Raw genomic sequence first — 17,066 nt, 5'->3', positions numbered from 1 at the left:
TTTTTTACGATCACAGGAGTACTCCCTGCTATTTTGATTGAAAGAAAAGTTGTTTTTATTTATTTATTTCTCATTTATTTTGGTGGGTAGGGGATGTTTTTTTTAGGGGGGGTTCAGTGCACGGGCACCAAATGTGCTCAATATCCAGAGACTAGCTTCTTCCCTTTGCATCCTTTCTGCCGAAATATCTAGTAGAGAAAGTATCACGTGGTTCTTTTTTTTGGGGGGGGGGGCGATTATATCTTCATGTTTTTATCCTTTCTTTTATCTTTAAAATTATAGTGTGAGTATCGATGTTGCCTATATTGAAAGTGATAAGTGTCCTTAGCTGGTGTGTTCCAAACGAAACTTCATGCCGACTCGGGCAACGCCGGGTATTCATGTTAGTATTATATATATACGTGTTTGTGTGTGCGTGTGTGTGTGTAAGTGTGTGTAATATATACATATATATAATATATGTGTGTATATATAATGTATAATGTTATATATATTAGATAAATACTTATGTAGTTTTAACAAAAGAGCTACAATTATATCAGAGGGTCCCCATTTACGTTGAACATCTACATAATGCCAACATCAATATATTACACATGAATAAGTCCCCTGTGGAATTTCCATAGGTCCCGCTAGCTCGTATTATTTGGATTCTCCGGACTACAATTTCAATCTTGAGCGTTATTTCACAACGTTGCGGTGGGTCTCTCTAAATAAGTGCTTCCCAACCTTTTTGTATATGGCGGCACACTATATGAGTTTTATTAATTTTCGTGACACACCTATCACTCTACCAACATAGCTGAAAAGGCTAACGAGGGCGTCGGCGGTTTTAAACACGGAGACTTTGTAAACAAGTAGATCAAATTACATAAAACGGTCGGGAAGACGCAGCTAGCGTCACTTGTGAAAATGACATCGACACATACATACGGCGCCACCCAGCTAGAGGAAAAGGACCGCTTCAACAGGCCGTCCTGAATGTGTGTGGCCTTTTCGGGTCAAGATCAAAGTGTAGTATCTGTCCGGCAGATACTGCAAGCTATGACTAGCAAAGACCAGATGTGGGGGCAACCCCACATGCCTAACCATTAACCAGCTCCCATTTCCCACCTCTCGGGAGCTGGTCCCCTTTTTCCCTTCCCCCTCCCTTCACTCCTCACATTAAAAATCGGCCTTGTGCCTAATTTGCTCGGTGGGGGAGCAAATAAATACCATCTGTCCGGCAGATACTGCAAGCAAAGACCATATGTGGGGGCGACCCCACATATAAGACCTTGGTCAATGTAGGGGCAACCCTTCATACCAATTGTCACTATCCAGCTCCCCTACTCCCCGGGGAGTTGGTCCCCATTTCCCCTTCACTCCTCACATTAAAAATCGGCCTTGTGCCTAATTTGCTCGGTAGGGGAGCAAATAAATACCATCTGTTCCGGCAGATACTGCGAGCAAAGACCATATGTGGGGGTAACCCCACATATCAGACCTTGGTCAATGTAGGGGCAACCCTTCATACCAACAGTTACTATCCAGCTCCCATTTCCCACCTCTCGGGAGCTGGTCCCCTTTTCCCTCCTCTCTCCCTCTCTCTCCACATTAAAAAACGGCCTTGTGCCTAATTTGCTCAGTGGGGAAGCAAATAAATACAATCTGTTCCGGCAGATACTGCAAGCAAAGACCCTATGTGGGGGCGACCCCACAGATAAGACCTTGGTCAATATAGGGGCAACCTTTCATACCAATTGTCACTATCCAGCTCCCCTACTCTCCGGGGAGTTGTTCTCCATTTCCCCTTCACTCCTCACATTAAAAATCAGCCTTGTGTCTAATTTGCTCGGTGGGGGAGCAAATTAATATGTGGTCTCCATTTCCCCTTCACTTCTCACATTAAAAATCGGCCTTGTGCCTAATTTGCTCGGTGGGGGAGCAAATAAATATCCCTTTTCGGGTCAAGATCAAAGTGTAGTATATATTCTTCAGATGCTGCACTTCAATTTCTTGTTCTCTGTCAGTGGAGGAGAAATCCTTCATTACTGAGACAATTTTTTATTTATTTTTGCTCCTTTTCTCTACATTAAAAAAACGACCCTGGTGTCTAACTCTGTCCCGTGGGGAGACATTGTAAATAGGAACAGGCAGTCCTTAATGACGATTCGGTGAACAGTAAACCACTCGCACTGTACAGATGGGAAACACCATCAGAATTCGAACTAACTCTGACACCTGACCTGCTGCTACACGACCTTCTTCTGGTGTATCTTGTCAAACTTGGGGATGTTCCTGTCAAACTCGGGAGGACTAGTGGCGTAATGGCACTCGGAAAAATCAATTGTGAAAGTGATATTCTCCTGAAGGTTGAAGATTCAGTTCTCAGTGTGGACGATCGGAAAATACAATTGTGAATTATTTAGAACCTCTGTCCAGTCATGGCTGACGGAACGAGAGCATGTTACCTCCGTGAAGTAAATAAACGGTTCCGTTACAAATTCCGTCCAAATTACCGAGTTCGACAGAAACATTCTCGTGTTCGTAAGAGACACCTGAAGAAGATTGGAGGTTACATTGACCGAGCCGTTGTGAAAATGACACTCAAGATGAGAAGAGTAGGGTTAAGAATCAAAATAATACAAATAAACGTTCGTAATATATCCAAATAATCATTTAAATTATAAACTTCAAGAATTTATTGAATTATCTCCCTTTGGAATTCTTAAAAAATAAATAAATAAAATGCATTCCAAACTTTAAATACACAAGTGTCAAATGTTGTATAGTTAATTATTATTATTATTACTATTATTATTCTTGTTGTTGTTCTTGTTGTTGTTGTTATCTTTCTTGTTATTGTTATAAAGTCTTATTAAGAGTGTGAGTCTTAGTGTCTTATTATGAGTCTTGTTGAGAGACAGAGAGGTGTTGTTGCGTTCCGTGTTATGACGAGATTTATATAAAATGTTCATACTTAGAAGTGTTAGTGAGGAGGTAGTGTTGAGACAGTCTTAGTGTTCACATTGTGTATGCAAAGACATTTTAAACCACATGATATAGAAGACATATAATGACAATTTCCACTTTACCTTTTTGGTAGAATTACAACACAAAGACGACGTTTATAAAAACACATGATGGGTTTATTTCCATGGACCGGCCGGTGGCTTTGCTTTCAGGAATTCAAAGTTTCACATTCTATGGTTCAAAGGTGACCGTCTCGCTTCTAGACGTTCGATTCTCACCTCCAGACTATCGTCTGTCGTCCTCAGACTCTCTCAGACTCTCTCCCAGACTCTCTTGCCTAACTCTAAAGTTTCTAACTATATCGAGAACTTCCCATTTTCCATGACGCCATACACATGTTAAAACATGTGTCTTCTTTCACGTGTTCTGGAAATGCGTGTCCAAAACTTTTTCCTTTGTTTACAAAAGGAATTTTAACCTATATTCCCAGTAACCTATATTTCCAATATGTTAAAAACATGTTTATTAAATTATCTTGTAGTTGCATTCTTCAATTGAATTTTCATAACAGAATTGACAATGTACATTCTTTTCTTGAAACTATTTTATCTCTAAGCTACACAATGGTTTCTTTTTTATATTCCATTTGCTAATTCTCTCTCGTAATCTATTTCTAAACCTAAATTACGAGGTTCGAATTTCGTCTATTCTATTTCATTTTCATTTTAACTAAATCTCTCTATTTTTATACTTACATGAAAAGGGAACAGCCCTTATCATGTAACACAAATACGTTTTGCTGTTAATAGATGGCGTTCATGCTGTACAGGTCATCTTACGGTCAATTAGACACCGGCATACAAGCAATACTATCCAGCCTAGAATATTACATTCACTCTCTGGGTTCACTGACTTACTGTGTCTTCATAGCGTTTAAAAATTCACTTATGTATTTATATACAAGTGTACAATTTCTATGTTTACAATTTTATTCTTTTGCACTTTACAGTTTCTTTTTCTTCTTTTTTCTTACATTTTCACCCCAAACAAGGTAAATTGCCACTTTGGTGTAGGGGGCTACTATCAGGGGCAACAACTACTGGGGTACTATGTAGGGATTTGGGCAGCAAGATGTCGGTTAACGTTTCCAGGTCCCTGCTTCCCCAACAGTACTGACGTGCAGAAGTTCAAGTGTAACGTTAACCGACATGAACAGTACTGACGTGCAGAAGTTCAAGTGCTAGCGATTCTGGGGAAGAAACTATTGAAGTAAAAAGATATTTTACATCTAGGGATCTCTACAGTGTGGGGGTGGGATTTAGCAGCCTATCGGGTTTGTCGAGGGTGCTCACGTCGTGGGGGCACAAGTGATTGCAGTTCGTCAGAGCATTCACCACTAAAATACTTGTAGAAAAGGCAGAGGGATGCAACATTTCGTCGATGGCACAGAGGCTGAAGCTTAGATGCCAGTTCAGGGCCTATCAAGGAACCTATACCTAAAATTTCAAGTGCGTAGATCCAAAATTGTCTGAAGAGTTTGGTAGAGTTCTCAAAAGTCAAATCGTTGAACTTTGACCCGTTAATCGGCAAATTTCTGGCCAAAAATCGATGTGATCGCTTTTCCCAAATCTCAGTACCCTGTATATGCAATTTCAACTCTGTAGACTAAAAATTGACAGAGTTATTGCGTAGGGAAATGTACACAGACACACACAGACACACAGACACGTTCACTTATATACTCGTTTTTATCGTGAATGCTAGCCTACAAAATAAAGAGTCACTTTGTAACTGAGTCCAAATCTCCCGACTAATTATCACTTCCTACACCGATGATTGCGTAAACATGAAACACTAGTGTCTGTAGGTGCAAAAATAGTCATACCTTTAAATCGATTCATTTGTAACTATTTCTTAGCCATCTAACGATACCTTAAACAGCAACGACTAAGGCTGAAGCGCTATATGTTTTGATTTCGATTCCAACTGGTGGCATCCAAGTCGTATGTTTTTACCCTTGAACTCACTACTATCTATTGGGTACAATATAATATATAACTGATAGGGAAAAGAACCTGTAATAAATACGAAATCTGCATGAATTAAAATATATTTAAGCGTATTTTACGATCGGGCAACGCCGACCGACCTGCTAGTTATCGCTAATCTTAGAGTCGTTTTTCTATCAATTATATAAATGTATTTATGTGTTGAATTTCAATATGTTTCTCGTTTTTGATATTTCGATTTCTGATTATATATCTTTATTCATCGTGAATTATGAATACTTATAAATCATTATTGTATCATTAAATATTGTTCATGACGTTTATATTAAGCAAAGCATCTTAAATTCCATGATTTTTATTTTTAAGCTAACAGGCCGCCCGGTGTTGCCCGGTCAAAAAAAAAACAGTTAAATATGATATCCTCTATTGATTATTATCTTGTACCTAATATATCTAAAAACGATTTCAAAAAGTTGAAAAAAATTTTCTTCGGTGCCATTATCTGGAATCGAAACCAAAACACTCAACGCTTCAGCTACGGTTGTAAACGTCTGAGTTATGGCCAACTGCATAAAAAAAGCTAAAAATTAAGTGACCTCGAACTAAAAATGTGTATGTAATTTTACTTCCATGAATTTTTATTGTTAAACTATTCAAATTAACTTCTAATAACATATATTTAATTAACATTAATTTTTTAAAATTATATTATATTTTTTGTGATCAATTTTAACTATTTTTCTTTTCAAACTGTGAACAGCATTATTTTGATAACATTGTTAAATTTATCAACGGTTAGATTTATATTGCCCATGTTTAAACTGAACGGTATTACTTAACGGTAGTTTATCCTTTAGTTTGAATTTATTCGTGAAGGAATCATATTTTGCTTGAATGAATCTTATTAAGACTAAGATTCCTGGATATAGATATAGATATGAATATAGATAAAGACTTCATTTTTGTTTGACTTTATTATAAGAGAAAAGGCATACAACTGTATTTCTCTAAGGATAGGTGCTTGTCAGGTTGTTTAAGAAATAAAATGAAATCCATTTTGCACTGTGCCTACCTGTATGTAGGTTTTTACTTCCACCCCATCGTTAGAATATGTGACACGAAGTCGGAGGTGAGAAACGTCTGAATAGCTCCGTCGGCATTCTCCGATGCTGGCGCCTAAGGTGATAAGTAGGGCTATGACAATAGAATATTCTTATCACTGTTTTGACTATCCAGTGTATATCCGACGCAGTTAGACACAGTTAATCAACCGAGAACCACATCACTCCATCTAAAAGCATATAAGATATCCACGGATACACACTCGAGAGTCAAAACAAGGAAAAGAATATGCCGTTGTCATAGACCTAATGATGAGCAATAAACTTTCACCTTCTCATAGAAAGAATATAAAGCCTGGATGTATAAACCTCCTAGAACTGCACAAAAAATAATTCAACCTGACACATGCAAAGTCATTAGCTACATAAAAATAACACAGACTGATTACCGAAAACATATCCTCAACTTAGAGTGACTATTTACTTTGTTCCCACCGCAACAAAATCTGATACAAGGTCGAAGGCTTCGGAAAGTCAAACAAGCGCCCCTAAAGGAGGAATTATCTGGCCTTTTGAAACTTGCCTGGACAACCCTGTCGACATTCCCCGGTAAGCAATATCTTTACACCACCTGAACGGTGACAATTTAGAATGGTTTACCTCCTAGAATTATCCAGAACCGTTTACTTCAACCTGACAAATTCAAAGTCATCCCATACTCAAAAATGGTCAAGACTCTGTCACACGGTGTCGAGGACGTATCCTCAACTGGTGTGAATATAACCTACTCAGGCTGTGCTAAATCTACTCAGGCTGCAACATTTACAGTAAGTATAATTCGCTTTCATGGCGAAAGAATTTGGTTATAAAAAAGGTTGATGAAGTTTTCGTTCTTGCGTCATAAAGAAACTTTTTAATTGTTTATTTGGTTGCCAAAAACTAATTTTTTCTTCAACATCGTTTCTTGATTTCTGTTCGTACAATTATCCGTACTCAAAACTGTTCCTAATTGTTATATCAGCGAGACACCATGTACCAAAAAAGATTCTATTCCTCCCCACGAAAGACCCAGTCTTCCAGCCTGTCCCATGACTCACAGAGACGACTCAGAAGGTCGAATCGTTCATCAAGCACAAAGGGAACCGCCGAAAAAAACCCCCGCCGAATGCAATCTCGCCGAAATAAACGTTCGCGTCAGATAAAACCCGACAGGCGCTATGTTTCCCCTGTTCCATAAGGCAAGAAAAGGCGGAAGAAGGAAAAAAGTCCGACAAACCTCTAGTGTAAGTATTGCAAGATAACGTGACAGCGTCTGAAGACAATGATGTTCCTTGTACGGAAGGCAGTGTTGCGAAATTGGCTTCTACATCTGATACGGAGGAATTATCTAGTGTGACAGTTCCATCGAACACTGATTCTGCGGGAACTGTCGAAGAGGAAATCCCAATGATAACAGCAGGTGAGCCGGAACTTACGGCCGCGAGGGAGAGTTTAGAGTCTCAAGCTGGCATAGATCTGGCATGACATAGATCTCTTACCGAGAGATGATGGGGTAGAGCCTACAGTGTTGGATGACGACAGTGTGGCGATTGGAACCGGGGTTGAAAGCAATTAAATAGTCGCTAACTGTAAACGTCTAAAATCGTAGCGTGCAACCCAACAAGATTTCATTAAGTTCGAGATGGAAGAATATATTTGAAAATTTTTCAAGGTAGACTGCTAATAAAATTTGTGAAACTGATGTTTTAACATAAATTTCGATTCATAAAACGTCATCAACTTTTACGATTTGTTCAATTTCTTTCGTTTTTTTTTTGTTTTTGTTTTTTCGTTTTTTCTTTAAAATTAAAATGTGGCACTATTTCTTTGTGCCACTGTTTCTAACACACTCTGCAGCATGGACCAGTGGTAATTTGGCCATGAGCGTAGAGATACAAAGAAATCGCTTCCCATAATTCCCTTGCTATCTTTCTGTCTCTTTCCTGCTCGACCACCATGATGTGAGGACGCATATTCTGTCTCTCCGTAAATGAGGGGGGGGCCACCCCCTCCCTCAACACTAGTTAGGGTAGGTTAGTTAGCTTTGAAAAGCATATTGTCCACTTTTAAATTGTTTTTTTTTGTAATATATATTGTATCTCTAATGTAAAATAAAATAGTTAGTTATACCTTATGTATATTACAATTGTGTCGCGTGTCGTTTTTTGGGGGGGGTCTGTCATGAATGCCTTCATAAATATCTGAAGTCGAAAGGCGGCCCTGAGGACAAAGAGATGAAGATTCCCACCAGAATGCCACCAGGGTGAAGAGATCATCTTGAGAAAAGAAAGGAGCCACACCCAGATCCAACATCTCAGGTATGATTTTCTTCTTGCTACACAGACCCTAATAGTACCAAATAAATGAAAAAACAACAACAAATATTTGTTCACTAAATCAAAGAAACAAGATTTTCATTACTCCTCCCCCAATAAAAGACAAAAAAATATAATAGTTGAAAATAAAAAAATAAAATAGTAAATTTTATGAATTTATTACGGTAGGCTGTTTTTTTTTTTGTTTTTGTTTTTTTCGTTTTTGTATAGACTTCCGTTTGCACAGTATAATTCGGCATTTCTCGTCGTTCGTGGCGCGTTACCGAGCGAGACTCACTAAGAAACGGGATTTAATCTGCATAAGTACCCAATATATAAATAAGATCAAAATGGCGTAGCTTTCTCTATCACATCTATTTGACGTTTCCTTGTGTCCGTTTAATTGATTCATTCCGTAAAATAAAAAAATAAATAATCAACACTGAAAAAATAAATACAATACAAGCCGCAACAACTAAACGATAAAAATTACATAAGTACTTTTATACAACTATCAGCCGGTCACTGAGGTGTGACCGACAGACGTGTTATAGTAAGTGTCTTAAAGCGGTCTCATGAAGATATGAAGATGGGCCAGTCAATGACTACATTGTAGCGGACGTGTAAGGAAGCTCCTTACCAACCGGGTAGCTTTCGGCGTGTGAGTTTATATGGAAGCAAGTGGATCGGTACCAAATTTTTGCCTCCACATAAACTCTAAAAGATAAGTGCCCAAAAGTTCTCGATTTATCCAGCATTCTCGTTTATTGCGCTGTTTTGCCTACTTCCACATTCGTTCTTCGTTCGTACATAATTAGTAGTTACCTGCGTTTCAGGATCTACAAAGGCTGTGGTTCACCGTTAACCCTCTCAGCCCACTTTGTTATATGCCTTGCAACAGTCTGATGACCATGGCCCTCGGCAGAATATATATATATTTTTATTAGTGGAAAGAAGGTTTCTGTATTTCTATTTGGTACGCTCATCAAGAAACCTTCCTCGTATCCAGCGAAGACCCAGACTGGTGTAAAAAGTCTGCCAATGTGTTTGCGTCGGTTGAAAACAGACTCATCTATCTCAACCGTATGGCCTGGGCCTCCTATCTACCGGGGATTCCTGAGAAAATAATCGCAGCAAATGTTCTGCAGGAAATTCTTCCAATCGACAATTGTGTGACATGATCCCAACCTACATTCTCGCTGGAGTTTTTTTGTTGTTGCCATCTCGAACGCCCACAGGTAAAAATCAATTTCAGTATGCATGCAATCTTCAGCCGTGAGTTGGCAAAGAAGATCCCTGTCCGAATAGTTGTCCACCACATTTCACGTTGCCACTTCTCCATCCATACCTGTCTGTTATGCTTCATCATTTTGCTAGTAAACATTCCTGGCCGCAGGTTGAACACGTCTTCGAATATGCTATCAATTTTCTTTGCTGGCAAAACTGTATTACGGCCTCCTGCGTCTGGAGCTGATATGATAATATGGCCGAATTCATTGTTTCAAAAATAACCTCAGAGTTTCTTGACTTGCAAATAAGAAATGATGGATTTTTTTGTTTCTCTCTCTCTCTCTCTCTCTCTCTCTCTCTCTCTCTCTCTCTCTCTCTCTCTCTCTCTCTCTCTCTCTCTCTCTCTCTCTCTCTTTTAACTGGTATCGGAATTCTCGTCTGCTGTCGGGCGTGTGCATGAGAGTCGAGTTGAAACTCAGCGTCTGGCGTTATGATTGGCTGATCCACATATTATGTCAGCCATCAGTTAAACCGAGCTGTTGACGTCGTTTTCCGGGGTGGAAAAAAAAAACGTGCCGAACGCTGAGTTATGTCTGGTTAAATAAATGCATAAGTATCAACATCTTTTTTTTTTTTTTTTCGTAAAACTTTTGTGATCCGATGCAATATTGCTGTAGATTGTGCGTTGCCGATTCGTAGGCTCACAGATATATTAGTATAAAAAATTATTGATATCCGAAGATGGGATCGGTAGAAATATTGGTCAATGTGCGCTGCTTGTCCAACCGAAGGCCTACCTTTAAAATGTTGACTTTTAACGATATGTAGGGATAATCCGGTACGCTACGAACGAATTTCGCCTTTAAATGTATCGTCAACAAGTATTTTTTTTAGTAGTATTAACGTATTCATAGATTAGTATTAGTATTAACGTATTCAAGTTATTTTCTAATATTTTCAGAATCGGTAATAATCGGAAATGCTTCTGGATTCTCTGTTTGTACATGAAAATGCTCACTCATCGTGATTGCAATTGTTTGGGTGCTTATTTCGAATTAGCATTTAATGCCTCAAGACAATTACACGTACTAGGATAGTATAGATAGAATCATACGCTGAATTTAATTTTTCGTAATAAAAAACATATTTATATTTCATGTTAATTTCGTTCGTTTTATTTTTGTTACACGACGTGTTACAATTGCAGTCTTGAATCAAACCAAACTGTCGTATGCCTCTTAATTAACAGTTAAATATTCTGAAATAAGTTTTTTATTAAACGACTTTAATTATAACTAGCAGGCCACCCGGCATTGGCCGGTCGTAAGATACGCTTAAATATGATATTGGACCCAATATATAGTAATGACTTAAAACGTTAAAAAATAAAATAATACGTGCGCCACCATCGAGAATCGAAACCAAAATGTTTAGATTGCGATTAGCTTTTTCCTTTGACGCTAATGCCTGAGCTATGAAGAAATTTGTTGCAAGGCTAAAATATAAACATGAATTATTACGTTACGCATACATATTCGTAATGGCGTCGTTCGACTTTCATCTAACAAATTCTTTTTTTTTTCATTTTTACACTTTTGCGCCGATTTTCTCAGACTAAACCCCAAGTATAAAGTTTCGCATGGGTTCGAATACCCTATATATTAATTTTCATGTATGTAAACTAAAAACTGACACAGAGGATATTGGTAGGCAACTTTTTTAAACACACACACACACACACACACATATATATATATATATATATATATATATATATATATATATATATATATATATATATGTGTGTGTGTGTGTGTGTGTGTGTACGCATACATAAATATATACAGAAAAAGTTTGTATTTACTATAATCTTTTTACGCAAATATTCCGCAAGTATTGTTGCAGAATGGATTGAGAGAGAGAGAGAGAGAGAGAGAGAGAGAGGTGAGTAAACGTGGAGTGTAGACACGTTTACCAGAACCGAGGGTCAGCTGACCAGATTACGTATGAGTGGCGTGGTCAGGTTGGCTAGATCTGGGAGACTGGATTTGGACTTTGAAGAAGACGGACGGCTTAATAGCTGTTCCCTCCCCTTCACTGGGGGTGGGGGACGCTGACGTGTTCAAAGCAAGCAAGATTCACTTCCATATTCTGTGTCGACATCTGGAAGGAAAATAAAAAAAAACTATAAAACCAATTCATCGTCTTGGAGTGATAAATCTTCGTCTAACAGGTACCAGTCTCCCTCCAAGAGAAGATGAATTCCAGATGGATCAACATCGACGACACATGAAGTAAGGTATGTCGAAGAAAATGCATGTAACACACACACAGAAGTATATGAACAATTAGATATGAACACACACAACCGCATATGAAACTAGACGATCATACGCACACGGAATTCTTTTATGACACGCATAATCTCCTTTCATTCTAATAATAATAATTCCATGACAACAAATACAATTATGGTTCCCCCCTTTCCTATGTAACAGTATAAATCATATAGAATATCTTCATAGATATAATTCTACGTAATAGTTAACTAAAGATGATCATCCTATAAGAAAACCGAAAAACTAAGAGAGAATTAATGAAAATATATTTTTAAAAAAGTTGTTTTTTTCTTTTTAAATAAATAGAAAAAGTGTTTTTAATATGAACAAAAAAATACAAAAGAATAAAATTTATAGAAGTATAAATTCTAAGAGTGTGACCATCATGACAACAGTCTTATGATCCTCGTGGGGCTCTGAGTTTGATATACCTGTGTTATGATTAATTATAAGATTAAGTTTCAGTGTTTTTTGGGGTGTTTTTGGATTTGTTTGTTTTTTTACTTCTGCATTTACAATTCTTCAAAGTTTCTCAGGTGTGCTCGGCCACTGACGGGAATAACCGGAAGCGGCCAATCGCAAAATGTTAATCCCTACGAGAAAATTCTAATGACAAACAGCGAAAACCATGGATATACAAGAAATAAAGGTACTAGTGGAGAGAGTGATCCGGACGTAAATAATAACGTTATTATTTAAAAAGCCATTCTTAACATGGGGAGATGAGAGTGTTTTGTACCTATTCTATACTTCACCCTTACAATTGAATTAAAAAACATATCATAAAACTTTGATTAAACTTGGAAATACGATTTAAAAAATAGCACGGAACACTTCTCTGCACTAGCACCGAAATAAAATTACAAACATTTTTCTAACCCAAACCCAAACTTAAACAATTTAATTTTTTTTTTTTTCCAATGTATAGAAAAATGTATACTTTATGGATTAGTGTGAACTAAAAACAGAAAGCGGATTCATTGAAAATTGGGGAACGCTCGGCCGAATTTTTCCGGTGATTTACGTCAGTTGCCGAGCGAGCAAAAGTCAACTTTGTGTAATAAAGCGCGGGTCAGTAAATACAAAAACACATGTTGTCTTTGTGTGTCACAAGAAGCACAAAAATAGAGGGGAGAAATCGATAAATTTAAAGAAGTCATATTTACGGTATACTAGAAGAAGAAGAAGAAGAAGAAGAAGAAGAAGAAGGAAAGAGATATTTGTCGTCAAAATTCGGGGATTTCATTGTACAGTTATTTTGTTGTAGTGTTGTTTTTATTTTATCGGCAACGCTCGGTTTTATCCGGCTGTTGACGTCATGCGTCGGACAAAGTCGAGCAAATGCTGAGTTACGTCTGGTTCGTTAAATGCACAAGTACCAATTTCTGGTACGTCATTTGGCACAATTACTATTTTTTTTAATAAAATAAATACGTATTAGATACGTCTGAAGCCAAAACAACGCATTATTACAAAATAAACAGATATTTATTTGGCTTGAAATTTATATTTGGCTTCAAACGTATCTAATACGTATTTATTTTATTCAAACTCAACCAGCGCTTCTATTCAAGGGACACAACCCCAAACGTACTATGTTTTAATTAAAGTATAGACGCATCTATTCATAGAACTGATCTATTAGTAAGATGCGTCCATTCAATGTGAACGTTTAGCGATGAAAATTCGATTTCAAAACAATGATTATATTGCAAAAAATGATCGGTGGAGGTCAATAAGATGCCTATCTGTCATTATATATTAATCTATCAACAAATCAATACGCTAGTTATTTATTTAATCAGTATTTTTTATTGCCATTATTTATCTATGCCTCCTTTCCCCGCTTCCCTCTCTCTCTCTCCTCGGCACTTGTGCAGAATTTGAACCGGACATAACTAATTGGCCGCTCGACTTTGCCCGGAACATGCCGGCTTTTACCGAGCATCGCCGATTATCAAAGCGTAACAATGCTACTTAAGAAAAATACGGAAGAAAACATTTAAAAATAATAAAATCACTAGAAAAAAAGTAGTGTTTTTCTTCATATTTTTTAACAAAGGTTTAAAAAAAATTTTAAATGTAATATTTTTTTGCATTTTTTTTTTTCAGTAATTGTCTGTATTTTTGAGATGAGATATTTTCATTGATTGAGATTGTCGGACTGACTTCCTCATCTTGGTTGTTATAGACACAACGTTTCGGCCGTTTTTGCCCTCTGGCCTTCAGTACCCCCGTAATAATGATAAAGGATTGGGTTCGAGACTCCTAACAAACGGTTTCCCAGTTCGATACAAAACACCTGATGAAGACCGGAGGGCAAGACGGCCGAAACGTTGTGTCTATAACAACCAAGATGAGGAAGTCAATCCGACAATCTCAATCAATGCATTTTTTTGTTGTTTTTGTTTTTTTGTAACTAATATAAAGTAAACGCTTTTGTTATTATTTTTTTTCTCCTGAATATTTTCTCCTGTAGGGTAGGGGTAGGAAACTGTTTTTTTTTTTTTTTTTTTTTTTTTTTTAATCAAATTAAAACAGATATTCCCTTAGAATTAGGTAAACTTTTCTATGGCCACATGAGACGATGTTTAAGTGGGGTGAGAAATAACAGCGGACGTGGAAGAAACTTCGCCAACCGAATCGGGTAGCTTTCCGATATATTGTTTAAGATGGAGACAAAAGGATAATTCCCACATTTCTGTCTTCAGATAAACTCGAAAAGATAAATGTCGAGAAGCTCTCGACTGGTCTCGTTGATTTTTTTTCTCCCCCACAATATTTCCCCAAAGATCGTCTGCTTCTTTGAAGCGAATTGATCGGCGCCTTAACGTCAGATTGCAAAGAAACTCGAGCGCATGACGTCATGTTCCGAGCAAAGCAGTCACTCTTCCAATCTTTCTCATCAATTGCCTTTTTTGTTGTGGAGGGTATGCGTTCCCAACTACCTGTATTCTTACCGTTACATATTGCATTCGTTTTAATATTATACAAATTATTTTAAAGTCAGCGCCCAATCAGCGTCGATTTTCGTCTCAATCAAAGGGACAAATAGTAAAACTACTGTCGGCCTCGGGGTACTGGCTAGGCTCATCGTTGCATAACGTTGGTGATCTGGCGAGAACCGGTGTAGAAGGCTGAAATATATGTATTGTCGAGTGCGTTAACCGTTACGCTTTCATTTTCCAACATCGTTCGTTACTTTTCGTGTATTGTTTTTTATCGCTTTTTTTTTTTTTTAACCTTTGTCGATTTTTTGTTGATATTTAACGATAATTAATTACGGTTTTTTGGCGTCTCTAAACTTTGGAGAACTGGAAAATATTTTCTCCGTAGAAAAATCACCCATATTCTTTGGACGCAAAGAAATAAATATTATTTATTTATTATTTTACTTATATAACAGCAATCTATCGTTAAAGCATCAACAAAAAATCGATTTTTAAAAGCGATAAAAATAACACGCACAGTCATCTTGGCGTAACGGTTAACGCACTGGACCATAGCACATATGGTCTGAGAGTCAAATCCCAGAAAAATCAAGCTATACTGACGAGCGAAACACTCGTAGATTAATGTCCTATGAAGCATACACAATAGACTACAATTCCATGTTGCTTATGTATATGCGATATCAGTTGTAAGTTGAATTAATTAGCGTATTCGTTTCGGAAATGGACATTGTAATAATTAACTATGATTTTTATATTGTTTTTCGTTTAATTCAATTACTGTTTAAAATATATATATATATATATATATATATATATATATATATATATATATATATATATATATATATATATATAAATAGTTTTGTTTTGCAATATTATTATATTTCATAGACAAAAAAATCACCATTTGTCTTCGAATGTATTTTTTTATTTTAAAAACACAGAGGCAGTTCACTCTTTATTACAAGTAAAAAAGTTCAATTGATCTGACGTAACAATACTTCCAATTCATTCGGAATATTTACGGAGCATTTTTGTGACGTCATAATAGAGGCAGTCACTCTTTTCTTCTTTCTCTTCTTTTTTCGATATCTCTCTTTTTTTTAACGCTCTCTTTTTCTTTTCCTTTCTTGTTTTCCTTGTACTGTCTCTCCCTTCTAATTTGTCCCTTTCGCCCCCCTCCGATCCCAATCTTTCTCTCTAGCTTCTACCCCGTCTCGTTTTCATTCCCTTCTCGCTCTCTATTCAACTCCTTTACGCTGTTCTCTCACTTTCTTCTGCCTTGCTCTTTCTCTTCCTTTCTCGACCCCCTCCAACTCTCTCTCTCTCTCTCTCTCTCTCTCTCTATCATTTCATTTTCCCACTCTATCTCCTATCTCGCTCACCTATCTTCTCTAATTTAAATTATTCACGCAAGACTCCTTATTTATTTTATTACAAAATCATAATTTCATAAAAGATGTGGCACACGGCAAAAAGGGTAAAGCATTGGCTCTATTATAATAATAAATACGAAATCTGCTAAATTAAAATATCATATTTAAGCGTATTTTACGACCGGGCAACTCCGGGCTGCTAATTATCTACTAGATATAATAAAATGGCTGCATAAATTCCCTTCTGAACCAAAGTATCGTAGGTTTGTAACAGCAGATGTCACATACAAATTCAACACATTCAGGCTTATAGCCAGTATCTTATGTAGCTTTCGAACACAATTCTGTACACATTTACCCATAAAATTAAAATGCTACATTGTATCTTACGACAAACACCATCACAATCGCAACATCTTTAGAGGAAGAAGTCTCTATTTTCTCTCTAAAAATTCAGTCCAACTACTACTCCTAGTTGTCCCCGAAACGTATTCTACACTTCCATAGATTCTGTGATTTCATCGCCCGTAACTACCTATCAAATACACAGACCTAACATATTCTTCACAGTTTACTATTCATAAATAATAATGGCTCCTTTTCCAAAATCCATCCATTCTAATTGGTTGAGCTTTGATAATTCTCCTATTCCGGAATTCAATTCTACGCATCATAAACAAACGGTTACTAAAATTACAATGTAGTGTCACTACGAGACAAATTGATTCGTAGATCGTTCGTTTCACGCTTACGTCATTACTGCCTTGTGGGCGTGCATGTGCGTGTAT

General features: G+C 37.0%; 1 protein-coding gene across 1 annotated transcript in view; it reads left to right on the top strand.

Annotated features, from left to right (window-relative positions):
* Positions 1–7,821: 7,821 nt before the first annotated feature.
* The window catches only part of LOC145248210 (uncharacterized), a 47,805-nt gene continuing 38,560 nt past the window's right edge, over positions 7,822–17,066 (top strand). Inside the window, exon 1 of the mRNA XM_080110076.1 lies at positions 7,822–8,382. The gene's annotated coding sequence lies outside the window, so the exon portion shown is untranslated. The remainder of the gene's footprint in view (positions 8,383–17,066) is intronic.

This window comes from Euprymna scolopes, chromosome 26 (assembly GCF_053919585.1).
Source record: "Euprymna scolopes isolate OS-2025 chromosome 26, ASM5391958v1, whole genome shotgun sequence".
Classification (NCBI taxonomy): Eukaryota; Metazoa; Mollusca; class Cephalopoda; order Sepiida; family Sepiolidae; genus Euprymna; species Euprymna scolopes.
The sequence above is the reverse complement of the archived record's forward strand: the minus strand, read 5'-3'. Positions and strand labels throughout refer to the sequence as shown.